The 24,349-nt window shown below is 35.6% G+C and overlaps 1 long non-coding RNA gene across 2 annotated transcripts; it reads left to right on the top strand.

Annotated features, from left to right (window-relative positions):
• The first annotated feature begins 2,416 nt into the window (after positions 1 to 2,416).
• Positions 2,417 to 21,165, top strand: LOC143222394 (uncharacterized). Of its 2 annotated transcripts, none has more exons than XR_013012222.1 (3): positions 2,417 to 2,722; positions 19,204 to 19,481; positions 20,749 to 21,165. It is a non-coding gene; the product is annotated as an uncharacterized LOC143222394 (long non-coding RNA). The 2 variants fall into 2 exon arrangements; XR_013012224.1 differs by having other exon boundaries at positions 19,210 to 19,481; positions 20,749 to 21,164.
• Positions 21,166 to 24,349: the final 3,184 nt, after the last annotated feature.

The raw sequence follows: 24,349 nt of genomic DNA, 5'->3' as shown, positions 1-24,349 counted from the left end.
GTGATAAGGGGGTTGACTCCCCATATGATTTATAGAATTCTTGAAAACAGTATATCTTTCTTTTCGTTATTGGTCTCTCTATGTTTGTTTGTTTCTTTGCACTTCTAATGCTTATTGTTCTGAGAAAACAAAACAGAAGCACAGTTTCCTATCCTTCGTTATAAACGAGAAATTTATTTCACTGGTCCAACGGATGGGAACTCTACCTGGTAGCGAATGCGTTAAGTCAGTACAACTGTATAATTTTGTACTCGAACTCAACTATGTTTTTGTTTATTTTTCTCATCAGCTAATTTGCTAAAGTATCAACTTTCTAGGTCCATGGTTTATAAAATGTTCAATATAATATATTTTTGTCAGGTTGTATTATTTTAATGCATTATATATTTTCTTTAAAAACAAAATTAGTTTTTATCTGTATTTGTGGGTTTTTCTTGAAGTAAAGCCACATCAGGCTATCTGCTGAGTTCATCGAGGGGAATCGAATTCTTGGTTTTAGCACTGTAAGTCCGTAGACTTACCGCTGTACCAGCGGGGGACTTTTTATCTGCATTTCTTTATTATTCAACACATTTGAGACTGGAAACTGTTGTGTAATGAAAAAACAGCTGCAAACTGCGTGTTTATTTTGTGACAGATTAAACAACAATATTTAAAACGTTACTAGAAAACTGTTAGCAAATAAATATTTATCTTCAGGATGTCCCACTGCAGCATCATAATAGCTATTAAACTTCTTAAAACATTACCAGATAATTTATTAAAGTGACTACATATTAACAGACTTTACTGATCGAAACCATTATTAGATTCTAAGCGTACGTTCGCTTATAACCGTCGAACCGCTGGACAGATTGTTACCAAACTGACAAATGCTCTTAGGTACCCTAGAAAGAAACATGGGGGAGTTGTCGACGTTCGAATATGTCTCCCCATTTTAGCCCCCGGAGCTCTTATATCTTTCCTCTGTAGCAGGTATATTAATATAATAGTGACGATAACCACTGAGCTACAAACGTGTGTGTTTTATATTCGCTTAAATGTTGTAATTTCCTAAAATAATGTTTAATCAAGATAATGAAAAACATTAAAGAACAAAAAACATATTCGGTGTTATAGAACCTACTGAATATCCTTAGAAGTTCGAGTATTGCATTTCACTCCTTTGAAATAAGAACACTGAACATGTTTATTAAAAAAAAACAAATTAGCGTAAGTCTTAATCTGTAACATTTAATTAAGCTCTAGTGTGCACAAACCTTGAAAACCATCAGACAGGGTAACGTATGTAAGAAATACCTGTTACGAGTGGACTTTTTCAGTCAGCAAGGAGATCCAATGTGTAGGAGGTTGTTCTCCTGTACTCCTACACTCCTGAATGTTGCAAGGAGTTTTTGTGATGTTACTAAGTAAAGACTTTGCTCAGTAGTTCTGGAAATATTTGTTTGTTTGGCGTTAAGCACATAATTTACACAATAGGATATTGGTTCTATGCCTCTCACGGGTACCAAAGCCCAGTTTCTAGCGTTATAAGTCTTCATAATTATCACTGAACCAGTGAGACTAGGAGATCTCTAAGGGTGAATTTGATAAGTTTGGTTTTGTCTTTTTGGAACTTACGTTTAGATTAATAACATTTAGTTTTTAAATCCCGTAACATTATCGTGCGTTACCTTTCATAATCTTACCTTATATATTAATACAATTTAGTTTACAACCCTATAACATTGTATAGTTTCTTTGCTCTTTTTTTCTCAGAGGTTGTTTTTGTAGACTCGACTTTTCTTTCCATCAATAATTCCCGTCGTTCTGTGAAGTTAAAAATTTTAATCTCCGTAAAAATGAACGTACAAACTTACTGATTGAATTTCATAAATAACACTTTACGTTAAAAAAAGATGAACGTACAAACGTGCTGATTGAATTTCATACATAACACTTTACGTTGAAAAAATGAACGTAGAAACTTTGCAGAATGAATATGATAAACAACATTTTACGTTTTACCTTTATTTAGTAGAACTAGGTGCGAGCAATGTTATTTTAAGGCTGTGGAAGAAAATATATAGCGAGTAAAATTATAAAGTTGTTAAATCAAATTGGAACAGAGTGCATCTGTCTGAAAGGATCATCATACTTTATCAAATGTGACAATTTAAGAACACTGGTGGAAATGATCAGCTAACTTCTTTCCATATCAGGGTAAAAAGAGGGGGTGGGGAAGACGATTATTAGCTCTATCACTCTCACGTTTGAGTGCACCAGGAAAAAAGTCCTGTTCACTTATACATGTCACCAGCGTTTGGTTACTTGAAGCGACTTGTTTCCCTCTTACCTGACGTATGGGAGGATGTCTCTGACGTCACTAATAATGCACCAGTCACTAAGTGTGTTTCATTAGGACGTCACTGCTGAGAGCTACTCTTTACAAAGTAGAAGTGAACGGACCGGTAGAACTCAACCAGGCACCTAGAAACAATATAAGAGCTCACCTCTATTGGTTCAACATTAGGCACGTGCTTCAGATCGTCAGCCTACTTATGGTAATCTAGGAAAAAACAATAACAACTAGACAAGCCACAGCTTAAAGACCTATCAGCTTATTGTAAGGACCCTTATAATATTTTAACGAACTTTCGTCTCTAAGCCTTACAGCCAGAGATCCTGAAAATGAGGAACTGGAATATTGCTCTTTTCTTGGCTTTAGTGGTAACTCTGACAGGTTAGTGTAACTGTTTTATGAACATATAGAATTAGAATGCTTTTTTTATCGTAAGAACAGATATCGTTATAATTCAATATTTATTTTAAATACATATTAAAGTTACAAATATCAATGTCGTACTTTGTCCTTTTTTTCTTGAACTTTATCTCGAACTTAATGACACACTCAAACTCAGGTCAACATTGGAAATGAAGCTGTAACTTTTGTTGAATTTTAAAGTTGTGGGTCATTTAAAGCGAGAAGAAATTAAATTAATTAATATATCTTGTAACCCTAAAGATTTTGCACTTTTTAAGATATGAGACGTTAACACAAATAATTACAAGTATTTAAACAGTATTACTTTAAAATAAACTTAAGCAAAATGAATATTCAGTTATTCAAACAAATACACTCGAATTCTTCATGAAACATTTTGTTTTATAACCTGTATTCGTGTTTTAAAACATGTTAGAAATGGAAAACAATAGGCTTTGTACAACTATAAATATCATTGAATATTGTTTATGAAAAGTTTTATAGTTCACTGAGACATAGGAAACTAGTTGGTACGATACAAGACACGAACGTTAATCAGCCTTTTGAAATTAATTGCATTAATTGCATTGCATTAATACTCTTAAAAAAAATGAGTTCATATATTTTTATTTAATAACATTTTACGTTTAGAATATAAAGTAGTCCTTCCAGATTTCATTTTTATAAGACTAGAAGGAATAGAGTTTAAAAAGAGGACTTGACTCAATTTGATGTTAATAACCCCGTAGAATAACTTACAGATTGTGGATATTCCAAAAGTACATATTAGATTCACGTGGTGAATAATAATAATCGATTAAACAAATCGATGATTAATGACAACCACTCAAACTTCCTTAGATTTGATTTATCAAAAGTCTCGATTTATATATTATAATCATCAGTATCCAAGATCCTCATCCCGTCACACCAAACATGCTCGCCCTTTCAGCCCTGAAGACGTTATAATGTGACGGACAATTCCACTATTCGTTGGTAAAAGAGTAGCCCAAGAGTTGGCGGTGGGTGGTGATAACTAGCTGCATTCTCTCTAGTCTTGCACTGCAAAATTAGGGACGTCTAGCGCAGATAGCCCTTGTGTAGCTTTGCGCAAAATTCGAAAACAAACAAACAATGCTAGTTATTCGTTGAATAAAAGCAGAACAGCGTAATGCTATACTAAATTTCAAGATTCGTTTGGCACGTCTCGCGGTACCTAAAGGCACCGTTCTTCAACAATTTTGGAAATTGGCAACATCATTGGATTCAGACGAGAAAATTGTTCTAAAACTTTATATTCACTGAGCTACAAATTTCTTCAGGTGATAATTAAAACGATAGAGACTCATGAAACCTTTATCTCGTTTTAAAATAATTAAATATGATGCATAGTGTCCTGACTATTCCCTGAATAATTATTTATCTTCGTAATTAAATCAACCTCACTGGTTAACGTTTATTAGATAATAAAGTTATAATGACCTTTAAGCTTGAGATAATTAGTGGAAGGATTTAAGTAAATTTTAAATAATATAGTAGATGTATATAAATCATAGTTTTATCGAACTGGGTGGAAACATGCAATCATTATAAAGATATTTTCCGGGTAAGTTTCCTTGTTTGCTGTTAAGGGCAAAGCTACATAGTGTTGTGAGCCTCCAGACTCACCATTAACTTGACAGGAGAAAGGTTTGTTTTGAATTTTGCGCAAAGCTAAAAGAGAGCTATCTGCGCTAGCCGTCCCTAATTTAGCAGTGTAAGACTAGAGGAAAGACAGGTAGTCATCATCAACCACCGCCAACTCTTGGGTTACTCTTTTACAAACGAATAGTGGGATTGAACGTAACTTTATAACGGTCCCATAGCTGAGAGGACGATCATGTTTTTGAGTGATGAGGATTAGAACCCGTGACCTTCAGACTACGAGTCGAGCGCCTTAAATACCTGGTCATGCCGGGCCGCTGGAGAAAGGAATACGTTTACATTTTTATTGCAACGTATTAAGAACATTTGGAATATATATATGTAATGGTAATATACTAGTTTGCAATACCTTTTGTCAATTATTTGAAACCACAAAAAAATTCAAAAGTTCTTTTCATTTTGGTATAGTTAGAGAACTTTCAACAATATTGTATGCTTATAAACATATATTTTCGGTCAGAATCTAAGTAGAGCGAATGCGCCCCTAAAAACATACTTCTTGACTCACATCATGCTTGAGTGGTCTTATGGGTGCATTGAAGCCTCTCTCGACAAACCCAGCTAAATAAGGATCGAAAGGCTACCTCATAGGGATGAGATCATCCCAAGCACCCTAGAATTCGCTCGCCAAGATGGACCTTTGTAGGTCCAGCATTTGAGAGGAGTTTGTGGACAGAAACTATCCACAAATCACATCAGTGAAACAACAGAGATTTAACTTATTAAAATTATCTAACCTTAAAGAAAAGTGTTAAAAAGGATCATGAAATGAGCATGCTCAATGTTTGCGCACGTCACGAATCATGGTGGTGGTTCATAATAAAGATCGTAACGAATGACACAAAACCCTAAAAAAACATTCGGACAAAAGATTCATTGAAGAATCCTTTAAATCCTTTTCTGTTCACTGTAGGGTGGTACACATGTAAAAATCAATAGAAGTAAGAAAACGGCTTGACATCCAAACATTTTGTAGAATACTAAGGTGCTGCAAAGACAACTCGATTTGCTTCCTCTGTAGTTTACATAAACTAAAAGTACTTCTAGTATAAACGATGCTACATTTGACGTTAGTTTTTTACAGATATATAATATTCCTTTAGAAAGTTTAAATTCAGGGAGAAACAGAAATCACCAGACGATAATACATGACAATTGGATGACTTTAACGTGTAGATACTCAACACTTGGTACACTGTACGTCTGTTGTCTTTAGGGAGCCAACCTCTTACTGTGTTTTTACCAGTAAAAACGTATCCAGTTTTCAAGTTATAAATTAGAATTCAAAGGAGCTTTGAATTCTCACAAACACCCCATTTAGCTCGTAATATATTATAAGTTCTTTAGTATATATAGACAACTACAACTTTATAAAATTATTTATTTGTTGGTTTAAAGAAACTAGGGTTAAAACAATCTCCTTTACACGATAAATACTAGCAGTAAGAAAAATAGAATTGAAGTGTGGAGATAAATATATAAAACAATTAATTTCAGATGGGAGACTCACTAACTTTTGAAACAACACTATACGATTAATTAATTTACATTCAATTATGAACGTTCGTTTAGATAAAGTAATTTAATTATATTCAATTATAACGTCTATTTAGACTGATTCAGTTTGTTTGGTGTCTTTTGAATTTCGTGCATAGCTACACAAGGGCTATCTGCGCTAGCTGTCCCTAATTTAGTGGGAAGACAGCTAGTCATCACTACCCATCGCTAACCCTTGGGTTACTCTTTTACTAACGAATAGTTGGATTGACCATGACATTATGACGCCCCTACGATTGAAATGATGACCATGTTTGGTGAGACTCGTTCAGAATGTAGTAAATAATTTTCTGAAAGGTAAATTCACTTAAGATCTCTACTCACTGTTTTTACTACAATCTCAGTGTATAAGCAATCAGTAGTAAATTTCCAGGCTTAATATGCTATCATCCTGGGACGGCCCGGCATGGCCAGGTGGGTTAAGACGTGCGACTCGTAATCTGAGGGTCACGGGTTCGCATCCCCGTTGCACCAAACATGCTTGCCCTTTCAGCCGTTTGGGCGTTATAATGTTACGGTCAATCCTACTATTCGTTGGTAAAAGAGTAGCCCAAACGTTGGCGGTGGGTAATGATGATTGTTTGCCTTCCCTCTAGTCTTACATCACCACCCACTACTAACTCTTTGGCTACTCTTTTGCCAACGAATAGTGAGATTGACCGTCACATTATAACGCCCCCACGGCCGAAAGGGTGAGCATGTTTGGTGTGACGGGGATTCAAACCCGCGACCCTCGGGTTACGAGTCGAGTGCCTTAACCACCTGGCCATGCCGGGCCTTTTCTGTAGTGAAGGATAACTAATAGGAACAAATGTGTTTAATGTTTTTTTCTTATTGAGATTAATGAGTTTTAACTCTTAAAGTGCTTATAAATTGAAGTGTTCCATGTATTAAAGCAGTGGTTCTTAACCTTTTTCAGTGTTTGCACCCCTTTCAAATCAGTAATCATTTCTCGCACCCCCTGGAAACTTAAATATAAAAAAAGCTAAAAATACAAAGTTGATGTAATCAAAAATTTTTTTAATCTTCATACATACAGCATACCTTTTTTCAAGACAAAAATTCAGGGTACATAATGAAAAATTAATTTCAATTTTGTTAATGATGTTTTTATTTAGCCTGTAATGCACAGTAAACTTAGTGACTTCGTTGCTGCTGTTTTTTCTCAATGATGGCATCAAATCTTGGCGTCTTTGCACTGAGTGCCACTCGCATGTCATGTTCAGAATTCAGCCGATTTCTGCATTTTGTTTGGATGTGAAGTAGACAAGAAAATCCTTGTTCACACAAGTAAGTAGTTGCAAATGGTACCAGCACTTCAAGAGCTTTCTTCGCTAATGCAGGGTATGCTTCCAGCTGAGAAGCCCAGAAGTGTTCCAGCTGACTATTGGTGAACTCCATTTGTATTTCACGATTGTGTCTAAGGTCGATGAGATATTCCTTGATGCCGCTGACATCTTCCAAATTCTGCATGAAAGGATTCAGGATCCAGTTGTCATAGGTTTGCAGCTCTCCACACGAGAAGTAACCCTCAAATAAAGTACGCAGCATCTGCATATGTTCAACAACTTTTGCAACAAAGTCTGGATGCAGGGTAGAATTTTCTGTGACTGTCTCTTCCAGGCAGGGAAATTTGCCAAATTCCCCATCTTCACACGCTTTATCCACAAGACAAGTTTTTCTTTGAATGCAGCCAATTTCGCGCTTGCAGTCACAATGTTGAGTCCCCTTCCTTGCAGAGAGAGATTGAGTTCATTGAGAGCTAAAAACACATCAGCCAAATAGGCAAGCATCTGAACAAAACTAGGTTCTTTGAAATATATAGCCAGTTCTTGTACCCTTTCACGGAGAAACTGATGAATTTCTCCTCTCAGTTCAAACACACGAAACAGCACACGACCACGTGACAACCACCTCACTTCAGTGTGGTACAAAAAAACAGTGTGTTCCTGACCCATTTCCTCACAAAGTGACTGAAACAATCGATGATTCAAAGCTCGGCTGCGAATAAAGTTTACAACCTTGACACAAATATCCAGAGTTTTCTTGAGATCTGGGGGCAATGTCTTTGCTGCAAGAGAGTGACGATGAAGAAAGCAGTGAGTGATTTTCAGATTAGGAACTTCTTTCCTCATTAATGCAGCAAACCCAGAACGATTGCCCAGCATTGCTGGTGCACCATCTGTACATATTGAACCAATTTTGTCAAGGTGAAGTTCGTTTTTTGAGAAAAATTCTTGTATTTTGTTAAGCACATCTATAGCTTGTGCAGTTGTCTTTAAGGACTGACAGAAAAGGAAACTTTCTTCCACTTTTTTCTCCTTCACGTAACGAACTACTGCCAATAGCTGACAACAGTTGGATACATCTGTTGATTCATCCACTTGTAGGCTAATCTTAACTGGACTAGCCTTGATGTCAGCTACAACTTGTTCCAGGATGTCAACACTCATGTCGATGATTCGGTTATGGATTACATCATTTGACAAAGACACTTGTTGGAGTTTTTTCTCAGCTTCCTTGCCGAGAACAATCTTTGCCATTTCAAGGGCGCATGGCTTGATCAGTTCCTCACCAATTGTATGGGGTTTCTTTGATTTAGCAATCTGGTATGCAACTTCATAAGAAGCACGCAGTAAAGGTTTCTCTGTTGGCGAAAATCCATAAGTCGGCAATGTGCCAACCTGATCAAACCTAGCTCTTTTGACCCTTAATGTCATAATGTCATTTCCTGCATCCCTGCCACCATGTTTGTTCTTGAAATGTTCATCAAGCTTTGATGGCTTCAAGTTCGCATTGGAGAAGAGTGTGCTGCACAGGATACACTGTGGACGTTGTGTCCCATCCTTCTCTGTAGTACAGGTGAAACCAAACTTGACATATTCGTCATTCCACTTTCGTTTCTTCGACATACTGCAGACAAATCTGGAAAAGAAACACATTCATGTGTAGGTGTTTTCTTTTTTTTATGAATTATCTCTAAAATATGTGATGGAGAGACTGAAATACCTGGTTTAATCAGTAGATTTGTAGGCATGACAATACATTCTATGAAAATATTGTAACGGCTACACTGCTACAGTGATGATGTATGTTATGTAAACAACCCATCGCTCATTTAAATAAATGTGTAGAAAGCAAAATCTGAAATAATACATAACCAATCTTCCACCCTACTGTTATGCATCAGAAAAAAAACAACATTGAAACAGGGAGACCATAACTCACGTGTTGATGGCACGGATGGGTGGTGTGGACTGAGACGTGATGATAACCTCCCTCTCTCTCCGTGTTGCGCACGTGTCCTGTACGCGTCCCTTCCTCGTCTATCCAAATGACATACCCGTTTGTTTACCCTGTATTGGAATCTGATGCAACTTTACCACTTCATTGGGAAATCAAGTTTAGGTTTAACTTTATCTCGGAACACTGCTGAAGCAAAAATGTTTCTTCTTAGGAGAAATATAAAGCATACTCTTATGTAAAAATATAGATTTGCTTTAATTATTCATGGGCATCCTCGCACCCCTTGGGAATCATCTTCGCACCCCCTAGGGGTGCGGGCACCCCTGGTTAAGAACCCCTGTATTAAAGGTTTAACTATCTCATCACGGTTTTGCTTGAATGTTTATAGTGTTAAAATCCTGTTTTTAATTTAGGTGGGCACAACACAGATAGCCCGTTATAAACCTTTGCGCTTGATAGTAAATAAACAACAAACTTGTTATTCACTGCGTTCTGCTTAACAATGAACAAAGAAACAAACTGATTATTCACTGAGTGGTGCTTTACAAGAAACAAACTTATTGTTTATTAAGTTGTGCTTAACAATTGTTACTTAGTAGTATTAATAACTAACACTGATACTGTAATGGTTAGACGTGTACGTTACAGTTTTTAATACAGAACTTAATAACTGGTCAGATCCCTTAACATAATTCTATGACTGATTCTTATAAAATATTCCTGAACCAAAATTTGTTGAATGTTCTGGAACGCTCGTAAATTAGGCCTATAAGTCTAAAAAGTGTCGATATTTTGTGGAATACAAAATGGAAGTCAGCGAACTTACTAAAATCTATCTTTCCAAAAAGCATCTGATAATTTCTAACAGTCTAGAAGTTTCTAGTGTTACATGAGAGAACATAAAAGCAGGTGTGAAACCAGTACCTTCTGCAAGAGGCTAAATCCACTGCTACGAATCACCACGATCGAACTTTTAGAAAACCTGGAATTGTGTGGGACGACTGAAACGAAAACTGTAATTGTATTTCACAGTAAAATTGGACTTGTTAACGCATACAGTACTAATAAATTATTAATTCTGACCAGGTCAGTTAATGTTTAGTATTTTTGCGATTGCGTCAATATTGTTATTGTGCGAATGTTATGGCCGTGAAATTATTGCTCTTGTGATTTAATAAATGTGTGAACAATTATTTTTATTATATTGCCAATTGGCTCTATCTTGTCTGTTAGTTTCACGGTCGATAATTCATACAGTAACACAAGTGACAACCGAAATTACACTATGTAACACAAATTTTGTTCCTGGTGTTATTTCTTAATTGCTTATGTTGTACAAGTACAGAAAATGGCCATTATTCTCTTCAAACTTTGCTTTTGTGACTTGGATAATGAAATTTAGAAACTAACCTATTTTCTATGTAAAAACGGACAAATTTGCACATTTTCATTTACATAAGGTCTGAATAAAATAACATATAAATCAATATTTACATGTATTTATACTAAAGTTATACAAAAATGTTTAGAAGTGAGTAGTTTTTTGAGATTTGCGACTGTAATGTAAATCACTTTTACATATCAGCCCCCAAATATAGTCTCCCATCATGTTTTCGTTATACACTCCCAGGTCACAAAAGCAAAGTTTGAAGAGAAAAATAGGTCTTTTCTATTTACTTTAGGCATAAGCAATTGTGAAATAACACTTTCTGTCCAGAACTAAGTGAAAACTTTGTTATATAGTGTTATGTTTACGATATAAGCTGTATTGTGATGTCAAACGTTATTGTGTATTTATACAAATAAATTATTCTGGTTGGTTGGTTGGCTGATTATTTTAGATCAAAATTCACTAGACTAATTGCTATGCCCACCACAGATAATCAAGCCCCAAATTTTAGTGCTTTAGTAGCCTTATCGACTCCAAATTGTTATAATGTAACGTAAGCTCGTAAGTTTTTGTTTGTCTTTTTCTACGATAATTAATAAATTAGTTTTCATTTATACAAAAGATAGGGGAACTTTTGACCCAACAGTGTCACAGCCTGCGAAATTAGAAGGCTAGAAACCGGGTTTCAATACCGTAGTGGGCAGAGTACAGTTAGCTTATTGTGTAACTTTGTGCTTAACTTCAAACAACGACAGCTAGTCTATTGTTGGCTTTATATTATTCCATAAAAACTTGACAAAAGAAATCTGAAAATTAATTTAATATTTCAATATTTTAGCTGCAAAACAAATCAATCTTTATTTACAACATGAAAGGAACAACAGTTACACGTCTTTCTAAAACAAATAAAAAAAACTATCGTTATATTTTAGTTATTTTATAATAGAAATGCTTGTGCCTAAATTAGGTAGCATTTTATTCTTCATTTTTCGAAATTTGATTCCGTCGCGCTAAACATGCTCGCCCTTTCAGCCGTGGGGGCGTTATTATGTGACGGTCAATCCCACTATTCCTTGGTAAAAGAGTAGTCCAAGAGTTGGCGGTGGGTGGTGATAACTAGCTGCCTTCCTTCTAGTCTTACACTGCTTAATTAGGGACGGCTAGCACAGATAGCCCTCGAGTAGCTTTGTGCGAAATTCAAAAACAAACAATAAAAAAAATTGACATATTCGTAGATCAGGGGTAAATTTGGAGGCTTTTAACGCAAAAAACAACAACAAAAAACCGACTGTACAGATAGGCAACCTATTGTGTAGGTGGTTTAGTTGTTTGTTTTGAATTTCGCACAAAGCTACACGAGGGCTGTCTGTACCAGCCGTCCCTAATTTAGTAGTGTAAGACTAGAGGGAAGGCAGCTAGTCATCACCACCCACCGCCAACTCTTGGACTACTCTTTTACCAACGAATAGTGGGATTGACTGTAACTTTATAACGCCCCCACGGCTGAAAGGACGGGCATGTTTGGTGTAACGGGGATTCGAAACCGCGATTCTCAGATTATGAGTCGAGCGCCCTAACCACCTGGCCAGTAAATGATAAATCGGTTGATAGATTGGGGTTTGATCATTTTAAGCAACCGACAGTTAGTTGTCATCTGTTCATTTCTAAATTTCTTATCATTATCCTGTATACCTGCTAAGGCTGATCCATGTTTGAATTTATTTTATAGGCTAAGTTGAGTCGGATTACGAGCCGAACGCCTTAACACACTTGGCCATGCTGGACTTGTGTAGGTGGACCAGAAACAAAAACAAAGCATATTCGTATGTTAAGCTACGTTTCTGGTAATTTTAAGCCTAGTTAGTATCATAAACAGAACAAACAAACAATTTATTGAATGGTCTTTTATATACAGAAGAAAGTAAACTCGATAAAGACAACATTGAATGATATCACGTGACACCAATTACTTCTTAATGGTATTAGTTTTATAACCACAATTACCTGTCAATATATAGAGTACACACTGCTTGTAGGGAAACATCTGATGACTAATGGTGAAAATACATTTTTCTTCTGGTTAATGTGGTTTGTATGGAACTTCTCTGAATCATATTTGGCCAGACATTACTGACGAAATGTGTTTCCTTTGGAAGGTCACAAAGTCTACAAGGAACGTTTCTCTGTTCGTGTCTGTGAACATTGAATGGTACGTATTTAATTGTGATATTTCTAGCAAAGTAATAAAAAAAAACATTGCAGTCGAAGTCATATATAAAGTTGTTTACCTACCCCTAAAATCATGAAGAAAAAGTAAGCTACGCCTTGTTAACTGGATGAGTAGTAATTTATATATGGATGAAACAAATCAACGGTTCGTGAGAATGAGACGAATCACGACTACTGTAAAAAGTATTCCTCCATCATAAGAACAAGTTCGCTTTACGAAAGCGATCGGGTCATTGGTTTTCTTGTCTGATATCAATTAATGTTGTTGTTTTTTTATAAAATCTATCCTTATATAATTAACTAACTAAAAAAATTAATTAATTAACTATCGTAGTCTGGAATGTTCTTCTATCTATCTATCTTTTATAAAACCTGTCTTTGTGTAACTCATTAAATATCAGAGCGTATAAAACGCTTTATCTAGCCATTTCTTACATACTTGCTTTAGTATAACCACGTAAGTATCGGAGAGTGAGTAATGTCCATCTATCTTTTAATATGTAACTATCTATATAAGATTTGTTACATAGCAACGTTTTACGATTTTTTCCCATATTTTTGTTTGGAAACGAAATACTAAGAAGTCACTGAGGCTTTAACATTAAGTATGTCTCTCGCTTTGCCTGGAATTCATAAGATTGGTTTGGGATTTTTTCTTACGGAAGACCTGACCTCCAAAAGAATGGACAATATTTTGAAGATGTCATCTCGCACTACGTTTTTAAATGCTAACTGGAATATCCGTCCCTTGGACGGAAGTTATGTAAACACATAATTAATGAAAGTTTGTCTCAGGAAATAAGAAGTTGCTTTCCTTACATGTACTTGTAAAAACAACAACACAAAAACACACGAAATGTAATACTGGTAACTTCCATTATCTCCTCATGGATGCAACAAACCTTCATGTAAACTTTGGTGAGGATCCATCAAGAGTCGCACCAAACATGCTTGTCCTTTCAGCCGTAGGAGAGTTATAATGTGACTGTCAATCCCAATATTCGTTTATAAAAAAGTAGCCCAAGAGTTGGCTGTAGGTGGTGATGACTAGTTGCCTTCCCTCTAGTCTTACACTGCTAAATTAGGGACGGCTAGCGCAGATAGCCCTCGTGTAGCTTTGCGCGAAATTCAAAACAAACCAAGCGTAACTGTTATCTGGTTGACTAACTTCTTTATATTAACTACAACCATTACAATAAGATGTTTTTAGTAAAGTTTTGTTTGTTTATTTCTCTTTATAGAGAAAAGCCACATTGGTTTATCTGCTGTTTTATCTGTGAGGGAATCGAACTCCTAACTCCAGGAGCCATTTATTAAAGTAAACCGAGTCTGCTATCTCATTTACGCATGCGTTTGCTTTTCAAAATGAAGTGTTTACTAACCAATAATGACTACAATACGCAACGTGTTAAAACCACCAGTTTATCAGTATTAAAGTATTATAGAAAAACACGTTAAATCTTTGTCAACATAAATCAAAACGCTGGTTCTCTTCCAAACATTCGTAAAATGGAATAACTTATTAAATTGTTGTCATATCGAGATGAGAAAATGTGTGATTCTCTATTTCTGTTTAACCAAATAACTTTATATTTGGGTGGTACTGTGCGTATTCATCATACATATTAAAACAAACGTTTCAACCTATTACCTAACTGTTGCTTAATGAAGTGCTAAAGGGTGTAGCAATTGACAGGGGAGCATCTTTTAATTATGTACTAGAATAAATATTTTAAATTTTTATTCTATTATCTGTTTACTTGTTAAACTTATTTTAAAATATATTTTAAACACATTTCTATATATATAAACATAATTCTTTCTTTGTTTATGATTATTTTATTAAGGACCTACAGTAGAACGTATCAACAAAAATTCAATTATGAAAACCGATACGGAACGATAAGTCTGAATACGACAGTGTTGGACTTTCAACATTTCTTGGCTCCAGAAAGGGAATTAATCCCATTTACCGATTGCATGGATAACGTTTCGTGATTATTCGTTTTGCAGACGAAATAATCCAATTTTCTTCTAGTTTTGCATTTTTAAAACATAAAAAGAGGAAATTACGTGTGTGTTATTTATTAACTTTATTTAAGTTTGATTTCGCTGACAGCACTATCTAACACAGTTTTTATTTTTTATTGTTCCTGGGCAGAAAGTGTTATTTCCCAATTGCTAAATGTCTAAAATAAATGGTTTGTTTTGTTTTAAATTTCGCCCAAAGCTACTCGAGGGCTATCTGTGCTAGCCGTCCCTTATTTAGCAGTGTAAGACTAGAGGGAAGGCAGCTAGTCGTCACCACCAATTCGTGGGCTACTCTTTTACCAACGAATAGTAGGATTGACCGTCACATAATAACGCCCCCACGGCTGAAAGGGAGAGCATGTTTGGCCCGACGGGGATGCGAACCCGCGACCCTCAGATTACAAGTCGCACGTCTTAACACGCTTGGCCATGCCGGGCCCTAAAGTAAATGGAAATGACCTATTTTTCTCTTCAAACTTTGCTTTTGTGACCTGGGAGCGTATAACGAAAACACGATGGGAGACTATATTTGTGGCCTGATACGTGAAAGTGATTTACATTACAGTTGCAAATCTCCAAAAACTACTCACTTCTAAACATTTTTGTATAACTTTCGTATAAATACACGTAAATCTTGATTCATGTGTTGTTTTATTCAGACCTTATGTAAATGAAAATGTGTAAATTTGTCAGTTTTTGTCAGAAGAACAAGCGAAGCAAACAATGATCTGCAGTAACCTTAGTTTACTTTGATCAGAAGCTATTGACAATAATCTATGCGATCAGTCAAAACCCTATTTGTTATGATGTCATCAGACTATTCAGTTAATTACTCACCAAATATGGGTACATAAGCAGTTTCTTTTATAGCTGGAGTTTTCTTGCTCTGAGTATAGGTTATCTTAGTTTATCTACTAACTTCCGTTACTAATAAAACCACCAGCAACTCTTTTAAGATCAACCTGAAATAAACTTCGTATAGAACACACATATGCCTCAGAAAAACTTTTAAAAAATGTTATTTTAAATCAGGTGTTTTTCTTCACAGTCGACCTCGTGCCATGTCTCATACAATGTTCTTCTGTTTAGATAGCAAATATGCCTTACAATCCCGTTATGAAACAGATGACCGCTACTAAGCACGTGATGTTTTCCGTATCTCAACGATGATAAAGAACGCTTGTTTTTTGTTTTTCAGCTAAGTTAGCGATAGAATAGTGAGAGAAAAAAAATCTAAAATATATTTTTCTGTAATAACTTCAAAATGCGAGAGATCCTTTGTCACTGGATACAATCTCGTTAAGTGACTTCCATATAGTTTTAACCGTCACTAGATACAATCTCGTTAAGTGACTTCCATGTAATTTTAACCGTCACTATATACAATCTCGTTAAGTGACTTCCATGTAGTTTTAGCCGTCACTAGATACAATCTCGTTAAGTGACTTTCATGTAATTTTAACCGTCACTAGATACAATCTCGTTAAGTGGCTTCCATGTAGTTTTAACCGTCACTAGATACAATCTCAAGTGACTTCCATGTAGTTTTAACCGTCACTAGATACAATCTAGTTAAGTGACTTCCATGTAGTTTTAACCGTCACTAGATACAATTTCGTTAAGTGACTTTCATGTAGTTTTAACCGTCACTAGATACAATCTCGTTAAGTGACTTCCATGTAGTTTTAACCGTCACTATATACAATCTCGTTAAATGACTTTCATGTAGTTTTAACCGTCACTAGATACAATCTAGTTAAGTGACTTCCATGTAGTTTTAACCGTTACTATATACAATCTCGTTAAGTGGCTTCCATGTAGTTTTAACCGTCACTATATACAATCTCGTTGACTTCCATGTAGTTTTAACCGTTACTAGATACAATCTCTTTAAGTGACTTCCATGTAGTTTTAACCGTCACTAGATACAATCTAGTTAAGTGACTTCCATGTAGTTTTAACCGTCACTAGAAACAACCTCGTTAAGTGACTTCCATGTAGTTTTAACCGTCACTAGATACAATCTCGTTAAGTGACTTCCATGTAGTTTTAACCGTCACTAGATACAATCTCGTTAAGTGACTTCCATGTAATTTTAACCGTCACTATAAACAATCTCGTTAAGTGACTTCCATGTACTTTTAGCCGTCACTAGATACAATCTCGTTAACTGACTTTCATGTAATTTTAACCGTCACTAGATACAATCTCGTTAAGTGGCTTCCATGTAGTTTTAACCGTCACTAGATACAATCTCTGATAAGTGACTTCCATGTAGTTTTAACCGTCACTAGATACAATCTCGTTAAGTGACTTCCATGTAGTTTTAACCGTCACTAGATACAATCTAGTTAAGTGACTTCCATGTAGTTTTAACCATTACTATATACAATCTCGTTAAGTGACTTCCATGTAGTTTTAACCGTCACTAGATACAATCTCGTTAAGTGACTTTCATGTAGTTTTAACCGTCACTAGATACAATCTCGTTAAGTGACTTCCATGTAGTTTTAACCGTCACTATATACAATCTCGTTAAATGACTTTCATGTAGTTTTAACCGTCACTAGATGCAATCTCGTTAAGTCACTTTCATGTAGTTTTAGCCGTCACTAGATACAATCTCGTTAAGTGACTTTCATATAATTTTAACCGTCACTAGATACAATCTCGTTAAGTGACTTTTATGTAGTTTTAACCGTCACTAGATACAATCTAGTTAAGTGACCTCCATGTAGTTTTAACCGTTACTATATACAATCTCGTTAAGTGGCTTCCATGTAGTTTTAACCGTCACTAGATACAATCTCGTTAAGTGACTTCCATGTTATTTTAACCGTCACTGGATACAATTTTGTTATGAGATTTCCATGTTATTTTTACCGTCACTGGATACAATCTCGTAAAGTGACTTCCATGTTATTTTAACCGTCACTGGATACAATCTCGTAAAGTGACTTCCATGTTATTTTAACCGTCACTGGATACAATCTCGTAAAGTGACTTCCATGTTATTTTAACCGTCACTGGATACAATCTCGTTAAGTGACTTCCATGTTATTTTAACCGTCACTAGATACCATCTCCTTAAGTGACTTCCATGTAGTTTTAACCGTCACTAGATACAATCTCGTTAAGTGACTTCCATGTAGTTTTAGCCGTCACTATATACAATCTCGTAAAGTGACTTCCATGTTATTTTAACCGTCACTGGATACAATCTCGTTAAGTGATTTCCATGTTATTTTAACCGTCAATGGATACAATCTCGTAAAGTGACTTCCATGTAGTTTTAACCGTCACTAGATACAATCTAGTTAAGTTACTTCCATGTAGTTTTAACCGTTACTAGATACAATCTAGTTAAGTGACTTCCATGTAGTTTTAACCGCTACTATATACAATCTCGTTAAGTGACTTCCATGTAGTTTTAACCGTCACTAGATACAGTCTCGTTAAGTGACTTTCATTTAGTTTTAATCGTCACTAGATTCAATTTCGTTAAGTGACTTCCATGTAGTTTTAACCGTCACTAGATACAATCTCGTTAAGTGACTTTCATGTAGTTTTAACCGTCACTAGATACAATCTCGTTAAGTGACTTCCATGTAGTTTTAGCCGTCACTATATACAGTCTCGTTAAGTGACTTTCATGTAAGTTTAACCGTCACTAGATACAATCTCGTTAAGTGACTTCCATGTAGTTTTAACCGTCACTAGATACAATCTAGTTAAGTGACTTCCATGTAGTTTTAACCGTTACTATATACAATCTAGTTAAGTGACTTACATGTAGTTTTAACCGTCACTAGATACAATCTGGTTAAGTGACTTCCATGTAGTTTTCACCGTCACTAAATACAATCTCGTTAAGTGACTTCCATGTAGTTTTAACCGTCACTAGATACAATCTCGTTAAGTGACTTTCATGTAGTTTTAACCGTCACTAGATACAATCTCGTTAAGTGACTTCCATGTAGTTTTAACCGTCACTATATACAATCACGTAAAGTGACTTTCATGTAGTTTTAACGGTCACTAGATACAATCTCGTTAAGTGACTTCCATGTAGTTTTAACCGTCACTAGATACAATCTAGTTAAGTGACTTCCATGTAGTTTTAACCGTTACTATATACAATCTAGTTAAGTGGCTCCCATGTAGTTTTGACCGTTAAGAATTTGCTGTAATTGTACTAGCTTAAAGAAACACAAGTTATGAACAGATAAAAGGTAAAGAAAATCATTGAGCTTAACAAAGCCGCGACGAAACACTTTATAATAATAATAACTCGTTATTGCAGTTGTAGATCTGACAAGTAGTGATGAAGTACAGCTCACGATGGACTCAGTAAACCGTGTCTTCAATCGACTCTTCCCCATGGTTCCAGATGACAACGATTCAACTAAACCAGGTAACGACGAACCCAATGATGTTCCACCTCGGAGTCTGGAGTTGGGATTTCACAAGCGAGGACCTGTATGTATGAGACATTGCATTGCCCAAGGACTTCTTCATCCTGTCCAGTGTCATTCGCTATGTTAACATAAGGAATCCGAAAAGCTGTCGAGCATACCTCAGGTGAAAAACAAACAAACTTTTACTTCTTGTAAACGTTAACTAAACTATTCATAATATCTTACTTCTTAAATATTTTTAACACGTTGTTTTACAAAACAGTTTACCTAACATACATTACTTCTCTCGAGGAATTAAAAGTTTGTTGAGGTAGAAAATTGAGTTAACGTTGAGGAAGATTTTTTAAAAATAAATATCACGTAAATGGAACAAGTAAAACACGTGCTTCGAAAAATACAAAAATAATAACGCATCTTTTTTGGGCTAGGGACGTGAAAGTTAAATTTTTTATAAAGTTGAAATTCCAAACGTAGAGGGCCCCTAATGGCACAGCAATACGTCTGCGGACTCACACCGCTAGAAATCGGGTTTCAATACCCGTGGTGGGCAGAGCACAGATAGCCCATTGTGTAGATTTATGCTTAATTCCAAAAACAAATAAACCAAACGTGGAGGTAAATTATTTTGCTAAGTTGCAGTATACAGGTTGAAATTTTCATCGTGACTTGTATTGTTGAAAACAGGTCCTACCTTACGAAAATCAAAACAATTAAATAATCCATTGATTTGTTTGTTTTTTGAATTTCGTACAAAGCTACACGAGGGCTATCTGCGCTAGCCGTCCCTAATTTAGCAGTGTAAGACTAGAGAGAGGGAAGGCAGTTAGTCATCACCATCCACCACCAACTCTTGGGCTACTCCTTTACCAAAGAATAATGGGATTGACCGTCATATTATAACGCCTCCACGGCTGAAATGGCGAGCATGTTTGGTGTGACGGGGATTCGAACCCACGACCCTCAGATTACGAGTCGAGCGCCTTGACCACCTGGCCATGCCTAGATTAGAGGGAAGGCATCTAGTCATCACCACACACTGCCAACTCTTAGGCTACTCTTTTACCAACGAATAGTGGGATTGACTGTCACATTATAACGTCCCCTCGGTTGAAAGGGCGAGCATGTTTGGTGCGACGGGGATTCGAACCCGTGACCCTCGGATTACGAGTCGAACGCCTTAATCCACCTGGTCATGCCGGGCCCAGAAGAGAGTTAGTAACATTTATGTTATCGGTCATAATTTGTCACTTAATATGGACAAAACGGGACGTTAAGTGAAGGAAAAGTTTCGAGAAACGATGCACTTAAGAATGTTTATCTTTCCGTCATGGAAAATCATAATTTAACAAAGACTGTAAGAAATATATGTATTTAACACACACGCCATCTAGTTGATAAATTAAACGTATGTTGTTTTTCTATTTTCTTAGTGTTCCTACCTTCTTCCAGAACCAAAGAAGAGAAATTGTTGTCCTTATTTCTTCATGAAAGTTACAGAAAAAACAACACACGAAGAGTTAAACATCTGTACCTAATTTTAATGGATCCGAACAAGTTCTTTTTATAAGTATATATTCTTATTTAAAATAATAAGTATTCAAGGAATATCTAATGCTTCTCTACAAGACAGTTTATATTTTTCTGTACAGTTTCTGACCCAATATCTATTTATTTTTTGTAGAGCTTGGTTGAAAGTATATTCGCACTATAAAGTAGGCTAGTTTTAGTATTATTTATTGATTTTACCAAGTGTTATGTATACCTTTGATGTGTTTAATCCAACTATTAAAACTGGCATAACTCATGGCACCACTGTCTGTGTTTGGGTTTTTTTGTCGACTCGTTCTTAAAATAAAAGACAACTCTTAGCACCACTGTCTGTGTTTGGATTTTTTTTGGTCGACTCGTTCTTAAAATAAAAGACATAACTCTTAGCACCACTGTCTGTGTTTGGATTTTTTTTGGTCGACTCGTTCTTAAAATAAAAGACATAACTCTTAGCACCACTGTCTGTGTTTGGAGTTTTTTTGGTCGACTCGTTTTTAAAATAAAAGACATAACTCTTAGCACCACTGTCTGTGTTTGGAGTTTTTTTGGTCGACTCTTTGTTAAAAACATAACTCATGGCACCACTGTCAGCGTTTGGATTTTTTTTGTCGACTCGTTCTTAAAATAAAAGACATAACTCTTAGCACCACTGTCAGCGTTTGGATTTTTTTTGTCGACTCTTTCTCAAAAACATAACTCTTAGCATCACTGTCAGCGTTTGGATTTTTTTTGTCGACTCGTTCTTAAAATAAAAGACATAACTCTTAGCACCACTGTCAGCGTTTGGATTTTTTTTGTCGACTCGTTCTTAAAATAAAAGACATAACTCTTAGCACCACTGTCTGTGTTTGGATTTTTTTGTCGTTTCTTTCTTTAGTACAGTCATCACCTTCTTGAAAACTGGTTCATATGGAATGTTTTATTTCAGGTTAAACACAAGATAGTTGTTAAGAACTGAAACTAATTTTTAAAGTTGTTCAAATTATGGAAAATTTGTTGCTTTGTCTTGTTTTACAAGCTATTATGAAAATAACACAACGGTTTGAAGTAAAGGAATAAAGATGTTTTTTGTAACTTTAATATTTTTAAAACTTCGGGTAAGTTACAATTAGTATTTCGTATTCTAAATTAACTAAAACACAATTTCATAACTATCACTTCAACTATAACACAGATTCATAACTATCAACGTAACTGTTACATAGCTTTATAATAATTTTTATATGAAATTAAATGGAAAAGAATATATTCTATTCATTTCTAGTTATTACTGAAAAGGTAATATACCATAGAAATATATCTATCTAATTTTAACAACGATTATTGTAAATTCTTACAGCAGTACTGTGTAAAGATATTCTTTTAACTTGATTTAACCCTAGGTTATTTTTTATACCTGTTATAGCCTATCAGCACTTCCCGCCACAGTAATATAACCTCTGATTTCTGTAGACTTACTACCATCCCATCGTGGACTATGCCTGCTAAGCTATGACACTTTTTTTCTTATAACTCGTGTTTGTGTGTTTTTTATAACATAGCCCATGGAGGAGAATCGAACCCCTGATTTTAGCGTTGTAAATTCGTAGACTTACCGCTGTACTAGCAGGAGGGCTTATAACTCGTGGGCAGGAAGGTTTCTGATTTTTTTTTTCTTGTTGAAGGTTCTACGCGAGAACTGAATGACTCGTACTTTTGCGACTAGGAATATTCTATATATTAGGAACAGACTTAAAAAAAAAAAAATTTTTTTTTTTCTTGTTGAAGGTTCTACGCGAGAACTGAATGACTCGTACTTTTGCGACTAGGAATATTCTATATATTAGGAACAGACTTAAAAAGTTTGTAGTCGCTAACCTAATTGGGTTTCTTTAGTTTGCTGACCCCACGATACTTTGATGAGCCATGAATCGGCAGATGGTGCGACTGCTAAACAAAAACACGCTACGTCTCTTCATAACAGATTATATGATCTCCCAGTGGCACAACGGTATGTCTGCAGGCTTACACTGCTAGAAACCGGGTTTCGAAAGACGTAATGGGCATACCACTGATAGCCCTTTGTGTAGCTTTGTGTTTAATAACAACCAGCAAAGTAGATTATATGGTTGGTACAATATATAACAATACATTAGGCCCAATGCTGTAATACAATTAACACATCTAAATTAAATTGGGTTATTATACAGTAATTTAAAAAAGGGGGCTAAAACCCCGTAAACAAATATTTTTATTGGCTGACAATTACTGTATACTGTTTTATAATAAAAGATAGATTTATTACAGAAAAGTTCCAAGTGAGCGAGACATTGTTTGAAGGAAAATGTTTCTCTTTTTTTTATAATATTTTACATACTTTTAAAAATTACAAGGCCTAGCATGGCCAGGTGGGTTAAGGCGTTCGACTCGTAATTTGAGGGTCGCGGGTTCGAATCCCGGTCGCACCAAACATGCTCGCCTTTTCAGCCGTGGGGGCGTTATAATGTTACGGTCAATCCCACTATTTGCTAGCAAAAGAGTGGCCCAAGAGTTAGCTGTGGGTGGTGATGACTAGCTGCCTTCCCTCTAGTCTTACACTGCTAAATTAGGAACGGCTAGCGCAGATAGCCCTCGAGTTGCTTTGTGCGAAATTAAAAAAACAAACAAACAAAAATTACAAACAATAGGTTGAAATAAATTAAATAGTCTAAAAGTCAAAATTTCCTTTTACTGTTCCTGTACCAAAAGTTTTTGTATTGCAATAAAAATGCATTAAAACTTATTTCTAATATACTAAAACTGAAAAAGATGTTCATGGATACATACAATGTTTGTTGCGTTTCAATATTTTTAAAGAAAAATATTTTTCTTTACATATTCCAAAAAGATAATGTCTAATGTGCATTTTTAAACTATATAATTAACATTGAATAATTTGTTTTTCCAAGTATCAGATTAAGACAACTATTAATTAAGTCGTTAATTCAGAAGTAACAAGCTTTGAAATAGTTTTGGAGCTTCACAACGTCATTACAGTTCATGTCGTCACGGCTGGTTATGAACTGTCTAACGAGTGTGTATTTCCACAACACCCATGTAGCGTGGTTTCTAGTGCAAAAAGTTCCATCGAAAGGCTAATGTCCAATATACATCACTCATCCCTGCGTACTTTCCACAATCCTTTTACTTTAGATATGGAATGGTTGAACATCAAATATAAGAAGAAGCCTAATATTGTGAAACAAATACCCAGTTGCACGTTTACAAACGAAAATTCTGCTGTGTACTGTTGCCTGGACTACGTGAACAGCTTTTGTCACTTACCTTTATGTCCGTGGATTCTCATCTTTTACAAGACGCTATGCTCTGTTCATCACGGCTGGTGTAGAATTTGTTGCAGGGTTTTTTTTCTGGGTGGTCCTGATGTCCCAAGTTGATCCATTTCCTTTGTTTTCCAATGCCATTAAGTACAAGTAATTTCTCCGTCCTGGAAATTCTAAATCC

This window comes from Tachypleus tridentatus, chromosome 8, assembly GCF_004210375.1.
Source record: "Tachypleus tridentatus isolate NWPU-2018 chromosome 8, ASM421037v1, whole genome shotgun sequence".
NCBI lineage: Eukaryota > Metazoa > Arthropoda > Merostomata > Xiphosura > Limulidae > Tachypleus > Tachypleus tridentatus.
The sequence above is the reverse complement of the archived record's forward strand: the minus strand, read 5'-3'. Positions and strand labels throughout refer to the sequence as shown.